This window comes from Zalophus californianus, chromosome 4, assembly GCF_009762305.2.
Source record: "Zalophus californianus isolate mZalCal1 chromosome 4, mZalCal1.pri.v2, whole genome shotgun sequence".
In the NCBI taxonomy this organism is placed as follows: Eukaryota; Metazoa; Chordata; class Mammalia; order Carnivora; family Otariidae; genus Zalophus; species Zalophus californianus.
Genome location: NC_045598.1, coordinates 11333584 through 11346228, shown reverse-complemented (window position 1 = coordinate 11346228; position 12645 = coordinate 11333584).

Genomic DNA, 12645 nt, shown 5'->3' with positions numbered 1-12645 from the left:
CATCTATTTCCAACCTTTAACTAGAGCACCAGCATTCTGCCTGCACACTATGTGTGGAGACACCTGGCTGTGCTCCAAAACCCTTTCAACACCATATGGTCACCACCAGCAAAGTTTCTGCCTACTTCTAGGTTCTTGCCTAATTCTTCTCTACCAGGAAGAACAAATTGGTAAAGGCATTTACCCTCATTGATTTTTAAAAGTCCTACAATTGGTGGGCGCCTGGGTGGCTCAGTCAGGCGTCTGCCTTTGGCTTGGGTCATGATCCCAGGGTCCTGGGATTGAGTCCTGCATCGGGCTCCCTGCTCGGCGGGGAGTCTGCTTCTCCCTCTGCTCCTCCCCCACCCCCACCCCCACTCATATTCGCTCTCTCTCTCTCTCTCGCAAAAATAAATAAAATCTTAAAAAAAAAATAAAACTCCTACAATAGGGACTAAATCCCCAAACACTCTAAGTACTTGTTTTTGTTTTTTTTTAAGCAGGTATATATTGTTCTTTGAATTTTTCCCTCATCATCAGTTCATGGTTGCTCAAAGAAGTCTCTCTTACCTTGCTGTTCCTGGCATGTCAACTAATAGCGGATTGCGCTCCATTTTACTCATTTCACCTTAACACAAAAACTCTTCTCACTCGGTTTCCTATTTCTTAGGCCAGGATCATGTGCAGAGGTATAATGCAATGCCTCCTCCCTTTCCTGCTTATCTTTCCTAAAATCTGATAGCATTTCAGTTCCACTATATTCTAGGTCAATTCTTCCTCTTCATTTCCAGTGTAGCGTGTACTCGTTGGGTTATCAAAACATTGCAGGTAATTATGGTTGTAATTTCAAGCACCATAATTTGCCTACTCAGAAGTTTGTAGCTAGAGATCAAAATGTACTTTGATTACCAGAGTCAGCCTGGGCAAAAGTACAAAACAGGCCAAAGTTTGTCCTTGGCAAGCTCAACGTGATGCTCCTTCTTTGGCTCCCTTTCTCTCCACCTGTTCCTCTTAGTTCTCATGGGTCCTACTTTCTTCATTTGCCTTTTTAAAACCTGCCCTCAAAAAGGAGCTGGACCGATTCACGCTAAGGTACTAATGGCTGCTGAAACTCCATACGGTCTCTCTTAGGGTAGTTGCATTTTAATAGGGATAAAGGTATCAATCACCAGCTACAGATTTCTAGGCTTCAGGGAATTTGGTGGGGAAGGCAAATTTTCCCAAGAACCTCTGGATTGACACAAGCCTACTTTACCTACTCTGTTGACATCTGACCAGGACTTTGTTGATCTATCCTTGATGTTACTGGTTTAATACCCACCTTGGTAGTTAAATTGCTTTTCTATTTTTTCCCTTCAGGAAGCTCCTAGTTTTTCATGAAAAACGTGTGTCTTTCTTCTTGGAACACCACATCACAGTTGTGGAGGAATCTCAGGTATCATAGCTAAGAATACAGAGCCATCTTTTAAGATATAAAGTGGATACAAAACATTTTGAGTGGGCACTGCCAATGTGAGAATCATTACAATACCAAGGATATGTTCAAAGTCTTTTAGCCACTTGGAACAACTTTGGTCCACTCACCATAATCAGCAATAGAACCATATTGGACATAGACCACTCATTAATTTCTTCAACAGTTATTTTTTTGGGGGGCGCCTGGGTGGCTCAGTCGGTTAAGCAGCTGCCTTCGGCTGAGGTCATGATCCCAGGGTCCTGGGATCGAGCCCCGCATCGGGCTCCCTGCTCAGCAGAGAGCCTGCTTCTCCCTTTCCCTCTGCCTGCCGCTGTGCCTACTCGTGCTCTCTATCTCTCTGTCAAATAAATAAATAAATCTTTAAAAAAACATTTTTTTTAAAGATTTTATTCATTTGACAGAGAGAGACACAGCGAGAGAGGGAACACAAGCAGGGGGAATGGGAGAGGGAGAAGCAGGTTTCCCGCGGAGCAGGGAGCCCGATGCGGGGCTCGATCCCAGGACCCAGGGATCATGACCTGAGCCAAAGGCAGATGCCCAACGACTGAGCCACCCAGGCGCCCCTAATTTCCTCAACAAGTCTTAACACCTACTGAATGCCAGACATTGTTCTAGGTACAGCAGGGAACAAGACAAGGAGCCTATCCACACGGAACTTACATTCTAGTAAGGGGTCACAGAGAACATACAAAATGTGTCAGGTGTGATAAATGCTATAGAGGGGAAAACAGCAAGCAGATGATAGGGAGTGTTGGGGAGAGGTGTGAGGAATTTGCGCATGCAGTGGTTGTTACTTCACAGAGGGTGGTCAGGGAAAGTCTGTCTTATTAGGTAACATTGGAGCAGGATGAAGCAGAATGAAGGAGTAAATCATGTGGACATCCAAGGAGAATACTCAGCACAGGCAATAGCAGGTGCATAGACCTAAATATGGAAGGATACCTGCTTTGTTCCAGAAACAGAATGAAGAACAGCACTTCCAGAAATCAATGAATGAGGAGGACAGTAGATAGGAACCCATGGGACCAGATTATGTGGCAAGTGATTATAAGGACTTGGCTGTCACTGAATGAAATAGGAAGCCACTGGAGTTTTGAGCAGAGAGGTGACATGATGTAATGCGTGTGTCAAGAGAGCACTTTGGCTGGGGCGCCTGGCTGGCTGAGTCGGTGGAGCATGTGAATGTTGATCTCAGGGTTGTTAGTTCAAGCCCCAGGTTGGGTGCAGAACTTACTTAAAAGAAAAAAAAATCACTTTGGCTGACTTGCAGAGGAAGGCGTTGGTGGTCTAGTTAGAACCAGCAATAGAACTAGCAATAACCCACGTGACAGACAGTGGGAATCTGACCAGGGTGCAGGTAGTGAGAAGCTGTCAGATTCTGAATTTATTTTGAAAATAGAACCCACAGGGGCGCCTGGGTGGCTCAGTCATTGAGCGTCTGCCTTCGGCTCGGGTCATGATCCCAGGGTCCTGGGATCGAGCCCGGCATCGGGCTCCCTGCTCAGTGGGGAGTCTGTTTCTCCCTCTTACTCTGCCACTCCCCATGCTTGTGCTCTTTCTCTGTCAAATAAATAAAATCTTTAAAAAAAAAAAAAAGGAAAGGAAATAGAGCCTACAGGACTTGCTGACGCACTGAATACAAGGTGTGGAAGAAAGAGGAATCAAGGATGGCCACAAGGTATGTATGTGTCAGTATTCCAGAGTCTATATAGTACTTTAAACTCCTCTGCTCGTTAGCGTGAAATTTATAAGGAAAGAATAGTATTGCTAGCAGCCTCCTGGCAGTTTTAAAAATGAGTTGGGCCGTCCCAATGATCTCAAATCCCTTTCATATAGGACATTTTTTCGGCCCAGCCTCAGAGGCTTGTCGCGGGGTCCCCCAAACCCTGGCCTGCACGCGGGGACCTAGAATTTATGAACTGACATGTGGATAACTAGGTTCTGAGAAGCAGGCTCCGTTCTCTAAATTCACAGTGGAAGTTGTACCTGTCCAATAACTACCTCGGCAAGACAGTACTCCCCACCCCGCAAAGAGACGCCTCTTTCCCCAGATGCAGGATCTCTCTTCTAGCCAGTGCTGAATATGAGAGCCTGAATGAATGAATAATGAATATAATAGCCTTATAACCTAAACTTTACCCCTTATTAAATATTCCAAATTTCACACGACTCTTTCTGTGCCCACAGGAGGCCGACTTCAGCATCTGACGAGTCTTATTCTCAGGAAATGCTCCTGCACGACCAAACGAGCCTCACGGGCGCATTTGGCATCGTTTTATTGCTTCACCGTCGCCGGTGCGGAATGGCCCCAGCTGCCTGTTTGGTCACCCTCTGGCCACCCCATCTGAGGCCGGGGCCGAAACCCCAGTTCGCAGTCCTGCGGCGGCATCACCATCGCAGTTCCCGAGCCGTGCGGAAACGCGCCTGCGCCGTATCACGTGACGGCAGCGTAATCTTCCAGTGAGCCGGGGTGCCTCGTCACGTGACACGCGCAGGCCAATGCCTGGCGTCCGCGCTCTGGGCTCCTGGTTGCTAGGCGACTCCTGCCCAGCTCCCGCGCCCTGGGTGCATCCCGGGAGGTAGCGTTCCACGCCTCGGACTGGCCCCGGCTCTTGGAAGTGCGGCAGCGTGCGGGGGCGTTTCGCGGCTGCCGCCTTTTCTGCAGCGGATGGCCCGGCGGCGGTTTCTCCTCCCGTGCGCCCTTCGGGGCTCCAGCCCGGGTGTCCCGGCATCCGCGGTCGGGCGGGCTCGCGGTCGTCTGGGCCCGAGCCGGCGGCGGAGGAGCCGAGGAGCCGCAGAGCTGCGCGGGTTAAGCCGGGTGCACTCGCAGGCTCCCCGCGTCCGCCAGCTCGGCTCAGGAGAACTGGCTCAGACTCCAGCTGGGGCGGAGGTGTACCTGAGGCAGTGGCGGCGGGAGAAACTGGTGCCTGGTGGAAGTCCCAGGCGTGGGTGGCTTCCTGCAGCTTCCTTGCGCCTTATGTCAGGGCTTAGGCTTGTCGCCTTGACCAGAGAAAGGAAATGGGCAGTGGGACCCTGTGTACTGCTAATGCGTCTTGACCAAAAAGATTGTGCCTTGAATAGTCGTAGACCGAAGGACAACAGATTTCCAGTAAAAAAAAAAAAAAAAAAAAAAAAAAAAAAAAATTCGCAGAAAGGTCAAATACTTCTTTAAAAAACTTTGTGGGGCGCCTGGCTGGCTCAGTAGGTGGAGCATGCGACTCTTGATCTTGGGTGGGTCCTGACTTCTAGCCCCACATTGGATGTAGAAATTACTTGGAAGAAAAAAAAAAGTTTTAGGGATGCCTGGGGTGGCTCAGTCAGTTAAGCATCTGCCTTCGGCCCAGGTCATGATCCCAGGGTCCTGGGATCGAGTCAGGCGTGGGGCTCCCCGCTCACCAGGGAGTTCGCTTCTCCCTCTGCCTGCAGTTCCCCCCCTGCTTGTGCTCCTCTCTGACAAATAAATAAATAAAATCTTAAAAAAATAAAAAAAAGTTTTATATATTTGCCTTTCTAAAAAAATTTTTTTAAAAAAATATTTTATTTATTTGAAAGAGAGAGAGCACAAGTAGGCAGAGCGGCAGTCGGAGGGAGAGGGAGAAGCATGCCCCTCGCGGAGCGCGGGGCTGGATCCCAGGACTTATGACCCCAGCTGAAGCCAGTCCCTTAACCGACTGAACCACCCAGGAGCCCCCCCCTTTTTATAAAGGCTTTGTCTTTGACATTTCTATTAACAGTGGCAGTCTTTGGCTGTTCAGCATTTTCAGTCCAGAAATACTTGTGGTGGGCTTGGGAATTGTATATAGCTCGGTTCTAAAAGTTCATTTATAATCTTTTTTATATTTCCCATGACACTACTCAATATTTTGAAGATAGAGAATACAGTTATAATCGTTTTAATGTCTTTGCTAATTCTACCCTCTGTGTCACTTCCAGATCAGTTTGTATTGGTTAGTTTGTGTCTTCATGGGTCACATTTACCTCTCTACTTGCCCAGTAATTTATGATTGGATGCCAGATATTGTGAATTTTACCTAGTTTAGTGTGGGATATTTTTGTGCTCCTGTAAATCTGGAACTTTGTTCTGGGGTGCAATTAAGTTACTTGGAAATAGTTTGATTCTTTGGGGTCTTGCTTTTAAGATTTGTTAGGACCACAGTAGTGCCAACTGTAGGGCTGATTATTCCCCCTGAGGCAAGATCTTTATGAATATTCTTCCCAATGCCCCATAAATTAGGAGCTTTTCTAATCTGGCTGGTGGGAATAGGCACTATTCCCCGCCTGACTGGTTCGTGAAGCACCTTTCCCTCTAATCCTCTCAAGTGGTTCTTCTCCCAGGCTTGGGTAGTTTTCCTACTTAAATGCCCTACGCAGGACTTGGTGAATACCAGAAGAGGGCCTTCTACAGATCTCTGGGGTTCTCTCCCTCCGTGTGTGTGTGTGTGTGTGTGTGTGTGTGTGTGTGTGTCCTCTCTGGTACTCTGTCCTGTAAATTCTAGCTGCCTTGGTCACCCTGGACTCTCAGCTCTGTCTTCACAACTCAGGGGACTCCACTGAGCTCTGCCTCAGTTTTCCTTTCCTGCACTGTAACCCGTCAACTCAAGGTAGAAAACCAGGGCAAGTATTAGGGCTCACCCTGTTTATTGTCCTTTATCAGGGATTATTATCCTTTGTGGCTTTATGTCCAGTGTATTGAAAACCATTGTTTCATAATTTTTGTCCTCTTTTGGCTGTTTTAGGTGAGAAAGGAAATCTGGTCCCTGTTTCTTTATCATGACTTCTGGAAGTAGAAGTCCAAATATCACACCCATCTGGAAAACTTTTATGTCTCAAAACCATTGAATCTTGAAACTCTGCATACTATTGAACTCACACCCAATTTATTCCAGGAGAAGACAGCTATTATCTGTCTTTATATCTCCACAGACTTAACCAAGAGCCTGCTACTTGGCTGACACTCAGTAAAAGCTGGAGTGGATGAATAAACTATTTTGAGCAAACAGCTGTCGGTCAGCTTATGGTGTTTTCTTCCAACATTTGTTGATGGGCTTTTGCAATTTTCTTCTTGCCTGCCAGCAGCAAGTGAAAGCTAGGCAAAATGGAAATTTCTGGGACTTATTATTCATGATTGTAATTATCCACAAAAATGCACCCTTTAAAAAAGCTTATTTGCAGGCATGAGGAAACTTTTAGGGATGAGGAAAATGTTCTAAAACTGGGTTGTGATGGTTGCACAAGCTTACAAAAAATCATTGGATTGTACACTTAAAAATAGGTGAATTTTGTGGTATATAAATTTCACCTAAATAAAGCAGGTTTTTTTTTTAAGATTATTTATTTTAGAGAGAGAGAGAGAGAGAGAGTGCATGCAAGCAGGGGGAAGGGCAAAGGGTGAGGGAAGAGGAGAAAAGCAGACTGCCCCTGAGCGCAGAGCCTGACTCAGGGCTGAATCTCAGGACCCTGAGATCATGACCTGAGTGGAAATCAAGAGTTGGGTTTTAAACTGACTGAGCCACCCAGGCACCCCTAAATAAAGCAGTTTTTAAAAAAAAAACTTATCTTGAAAATTTCCAAGGCAGTTTAAGGTGAAAAAGGAAGTCATCAACCACTTAATATAAACTAAATCCAGTTTTTATTTTTTCAAAAGCCTCCTATGCGTTGAAATACAACCTTGATTAGGTGGGAGTAGACAATGATGGACTCTCACTTTGTACAATACACACGTATCACTTTTGTAATCAGAACAAATTAAAGATTTTAAAAGGAAGATTAAAAGAGAAAATCAAGTCAAGGGTGACACCAAGAGAAAAAAGGTCGATTTGACCCATCCACAAGGCAGTGAACAGGATATTAAATTAGAAACCAGAAAGCCTGGGGTGCCTGAGTGGCTCAGTTAAGTGTCTGCCTTCAGCTCAGGTCATGATCCCAGGGTCCTGGGATCCAGCCCCGCATCGAGCTCCGCATCGAGCCCCACATGGAGCCCTGCATCGAGCCCTGCATTGAGCCCCTGCTTCTCCCTCTCCTGCTCCCCCTGCTTGTGTTCTCTCTCTCACTGTCTCTCTCTGTCAAATAAATAAATAAAATCTTTAAAAAAAATAAACCAGAAAGCCTGAATTCTGTTCTTGTTCTGGTCTTTGAACTCTGAGCTAAGAAAAATTACATAGCTGCTGGCTATTGTTCCAGAAACCAGGTTCGAGTAATGAAGTGAATATTTGGAGTCTGGATCTTAAGTGTCGAAAGTGGAACTCTGAAACAATTTTGACAGCAGTTATGGGAAGGACGTCAATTCAGGGGGATTTTTTTTATCCTCTTAACTGTCTGATAAATGATGAGACTGAGACTCACTTCCTTCCAACCACTCTGACTGAAACCTTTAACAGGTAAGACCATCTCTAATCCTGGATTCTGGGGAGGAAGTAGCCTTGCAATATATGGTCACATCATTGGCTTAGCACTCCAGTTTCCTTATCAAATATAAATGTTTTATTTATAGGATAATTGAAAAGACAAATGAGGTAAAATACATCAAGTATTGAATATAGAAAAATTGGGATGGAAAAGTAAGTCATAATGAAACAGAACACATACTTTATCATCCCATTGACTTTATGATACTGCAGGAAATATTGTAACATACCTGTTTTATTGTATGAGGTCTCTGTACTTCAAGCATTGATCCTTGTCTTCCAAACATGTAGTATAATGATGTTCTCTTGGTTTGAATTGCCTAGCATGAATTGGCTTACAGATGGCTTTGTCTCAACAGCATTTTCCCATGTGTCCCTGAGCTTTGCGTCACTCTGGAACCTTGGTTTTTAGCTACAGTCCTTTTGGTCCTCAATTACTGAGTATCCAGTCTCACTAGAAACTTGTGTCAGATCTATTACCCAGAGTATATAGTTTATAGTTAATAACCCTGCATTTACCAATGCCGTTCCCACCAAGGACCAGGTTGACCATGTGCTTTCAGCTGTGCATCATCACCAGGAAGTCAGGAGAAGTTAGCTCCTCCAGTCTCCATTTTGCAGGCGAAGGAGAACTACTCAGAAGCAGCTGACTTCCTGAGAGAGGCGAAGAGGACTGCCATCTAAAAGAAATACAGAGGAGGGGCGCCTGGGTGGCTCAGTTGTTAAGCGTCTGCCTTCGGCTCAATTCATGGTTCCAGGGTCCTGGGATTGAGCCCCGCATCGGGCTCCCTGCTCTGCGGGAAGCCTGCTTCTCTCTCTCCCACTCCCCCAGCTTGTGTTCCTGCTCTTGCTCTCTCTGTCAAATAAATAAATAAAATCTTTAAAAATAAAAATTAAAAAAAAAGAAATGCAGAGGAAAACTGGCTGGGGCTTGAAGAAATCTGAACATTTTTTTAAAGATTTTATGTATTTGACAGAGAGAGACACAGCGAGAGAGGGAACACAAGCAGGGGGAGTGGGAGAGGGAGAAGCAGGCTCCCTGCTGAGCACGGAGCCCGATGCGGGGCTCGATCCCAGGACCCTGGGATCATGACCTCAGCCGAAGATCTGAACATTTTCTTCAAGAAAGAATTAAATGTTGCAAAGAGCACATTAAGCTAGCCTACTGTATAATTAAATTGTTGTGGGTTTGGGCGCCTGGGTGGCTCAGTTGGTTGAGCGTCTGACTCTTGATTTCAGCTCAGGTCATGGTTTTGGGATTGTGAGATCCAGCCCCGAGACCAGCTCCATGCTCAGTGCGGAGTCTGCTCGAGATTCTCTCTCCCTCTGCTCTTCCCTCTGCTTGCGCTCTCTCTAAATAAATAAATTAAATCTTAAAAAAAAAATTGTGGTCTGATGAAATCAGACCGACTAAATGACCTGGACTATGTCCGTCACCTGATGGAAGATTGAAGAAGCGCTCTGTCCATTTCCTGAAGTTCCTCTTTCTTGTTAGACGATCAAGCAGAAGTTTTCTGTGCCCTCTCCTGGCTTGACTTTGAAACTGCAAGACAGTGATCTTTAAACTTCACCGGGTGGGTCTTTCCTTAGATAAATTCATGCTCTCCCCTCCCTTTTCTCTTGCCCCAGGAAGCTTATTCGGACCAGAGAGAGACTGAGCGGGCCACTTATTTGGCGTCCGGATAAAAGTGGTCAGATTAATCAGGCTCCAGATGTCCATCCGACAAGCAAATAGACCAAACAACCAATCTCGCGTTCAAATAGTACATACCATTTTTGAGATTCAAAAATGATGCCATGGGGCGCCTGGGTGGCTCAGTCAGTTAAGCGTCTGCCTTCATCTCAGGTCGTGATTGCAGGGTCCTGGGATCGAGTCCTGCATCGGGCTCCCTGCTCAGTGGGGAGTCTGCTTCTCCCTCTCCCTCTGCCTGCCGTTCCCCCTGCTTGTGATCTCTATCTCTCTGTCAAATAAAAAAATTTAAAAAATCTTTAAAAAAAATGACGCCATTATTTGGAGGTAACTCCATGTGAGTGTGTAAAGTATTCCCTGAAGCATTGTTGAGTGTGTAACTTTATAGGTAAAATAAAGAGTGGGGAGTTTGAATGAAAGTTTTCTGAACATGCTAAAAAATACCTATTTTTCTTTAGGGCCGGGGACAAGGAAGTGTAACAGTGTAACTGTGTGACAGTGAGTAGAGTGTCCCAGAAAGCCCCCGGCCAGGTGTCTCAGGGAGGCTGGAGTTGATGCAGGATCATTTCTGAGCCTCTGCAAGCACAGACAAGTTTGTTGACTCCTTCTGTGGAACCTTTATATCATTCTTTAGGCCAGAGGGAATCCATGCAGACAGCCAAAATGTACACAATGTCTTCCTCATGTTCTTTGGCTGTCACAGCTTTTTGGCTGAAATAGCAATCAGCCTAGAGCTGCCCTCAACAGCTTCCAGAAGGTCCACTCACTCACCCACCAAACATTTATTCTGTTACTTGTTTTTTGAGGCACTGCGATTAGAGGCTGGCCAAAACGACAAAACACATATTGGAATTTAGAGTTCACTAGAATGGTGCTTTGGAATCTTTTTCCTGTCAGGGCACACACTGAAAAATCATACAATTTGTATGTCCCATTGAGGTAAACGTGGATGGTAGGGAGTGGATTTAGGGATCTGTATGGGATTTGGTAAAAAAAAAAATTAATTACATTTTCTACATATTATATGATTATGATTTGGAAAATGAAAGTATTAGACAGCATTAAATATTGAACTTATATAAAATTTCCAAATAAAATATTTTCCAAATTTTAGCTTTCCTCTGTGAATATCGCTTTTTATTATCAGGTTTGAATTATGTTTGAATTGGCTATATGCAATAACTACCAGGACTTTTCAAGAAGGATTCCTTCAAGGGGTGCCTGGATGGCTCAGTCGGTTAAGCGCCTGACTCTTGATTTCTGCTCTGGTCATGATCTTGGGGTCGTGAGATAGAGCCCTGCACTGCCCCGCGTTGGCGGGGAATCTGCTTGAGATTCTCTCCGTCTCCTTCTGCCCCCTGCCCCTCACTCGTGTGCTCTTCTCGCTCTCAAAATAAATAAATAAATCTTAAAAAAAAAAAAGAAGAAGGATCTCTTCAAGTAGCCACGAACAATTGGAAACTCAGGTAAGTAATACAAATTTAAAATTTTAATATTAAGCATTTACAGAAGTCAGACTTAGAGAAGCATCTTATTTTTCTTCCATTAACAGTTGTTCAATTGAAATTTCTTGTGGTAACAATGGATTTTTAATCCAATCAAACGCTTTCCCGGCAAGCATTTCAAATTAATGACAGCTCTGATTGAAAGCATGTTCCTTCAGAACAAATACTTAAATATCCACTTGGTATGTGCTGGCATGCACTGTTTATGGCTAGCTGGTACCTGTTCTGATTGGTCAATGCCTGTGCCATCTCAGAGGTTAAATAGTTTTAATATCACCCTGCCATCAGCATTGTTCAAGCAGTCACTCCGAAGTTAGCTTGGACCCTTTTTGGACATCAGCCAAAAATGGACAGATATCTGATACGAGGTGAAGACGGATTTAGGTCAGCCGTCTGGCTGCTCTGGCCCAAACCTCCCAGCCAATCTCCTTCCTCCTCCTCCCCTGACCCCCTGCACCTTGCACTGCTGCTTGTCCTCCTTGGGTCCTAGCACCCAACTCCTCTAGTGGGGCATCGAGCTCTCACCCCTGGGGGACAGCTGTGTAGTCTGCAGCTGGCCTCTGAGGTCGATGTCCAGGTGGTAATGCATGGGAAGCCGCCAGTGCTGCGGATCCTGCTGCCTCCTTGCGGGGGTCACAGAGCAGGATGTCAGACTCCGAGGGGCTCTGTGTGGCCTCTATGCACCCAGAAGTGATTGGCCTCGCTGGCGGCCCCAAGGACCATGGGATCTTTATGTTATATAACTGCCTCCCCCCTCGTAACCCAGCGGCAAACACCAGTGTGCTATGACCACTGGTTAGGAAACTCTGCAGTAGAGAGAATAAAACATACAATGATGACACTACCTAGTATTTACCAATTTTTGGTCTCACAGTGCTCTGCACAGTGGACCTCGTTCAATCCTGATAAGAACAACCAACAAGGGTTATCATTCCATTTAGCAGAATAGGAAATAGGTTCAAAAGGGTGAATTGCTCAGGTTGACATGCTAAGTCCACGCTTCCCTGACCGGGTGCCTTGGGGATATACACATGGGTGTGCTAGTTTAAACAACGTCCGTTAGTGGAGTGATAGCTTCACTTATAAATTTGGGGGGAGCATTTAACTGGTAAATAAGATCAAATGTTTTTATACTAATATAAACATGTGTTAAGAAACAGAATGAAACGGCACAAATATGCAAGATCAGGCAGGAAACTTCAATGAGACTTTGTGCTGGACGGGGAGCTACCTTGAGCTGTTGCCCCAAACCCACAGGGAATGCGAATGAGGTCTCTCTCCCGCCATAGTCATTGAGATACACGGAGGGTGGAGCTAGGATTTAACTTTTTTTTTTTTTTTCTGATCCCAGCTCCTGTACTTGTCCCTCGTTGAAAACGGTGAGAGTTTTAAGAGTTTTAAGAGTTCCAGAGAGAGTAGTTTGAGTGTGGGCTTCAGCAGAACATGCGGCATGTGAAGACAGGAGTCGTGGGAGAGAACATTCCAGGCGAGGAGATGGTATGAACAAAGGACAGGAGGCAAGAAAGTGAGGGCTGTGTAAGATGAACAATAGCTTGAGGGACAAATACACAAAGATGTATGATGGGAAAC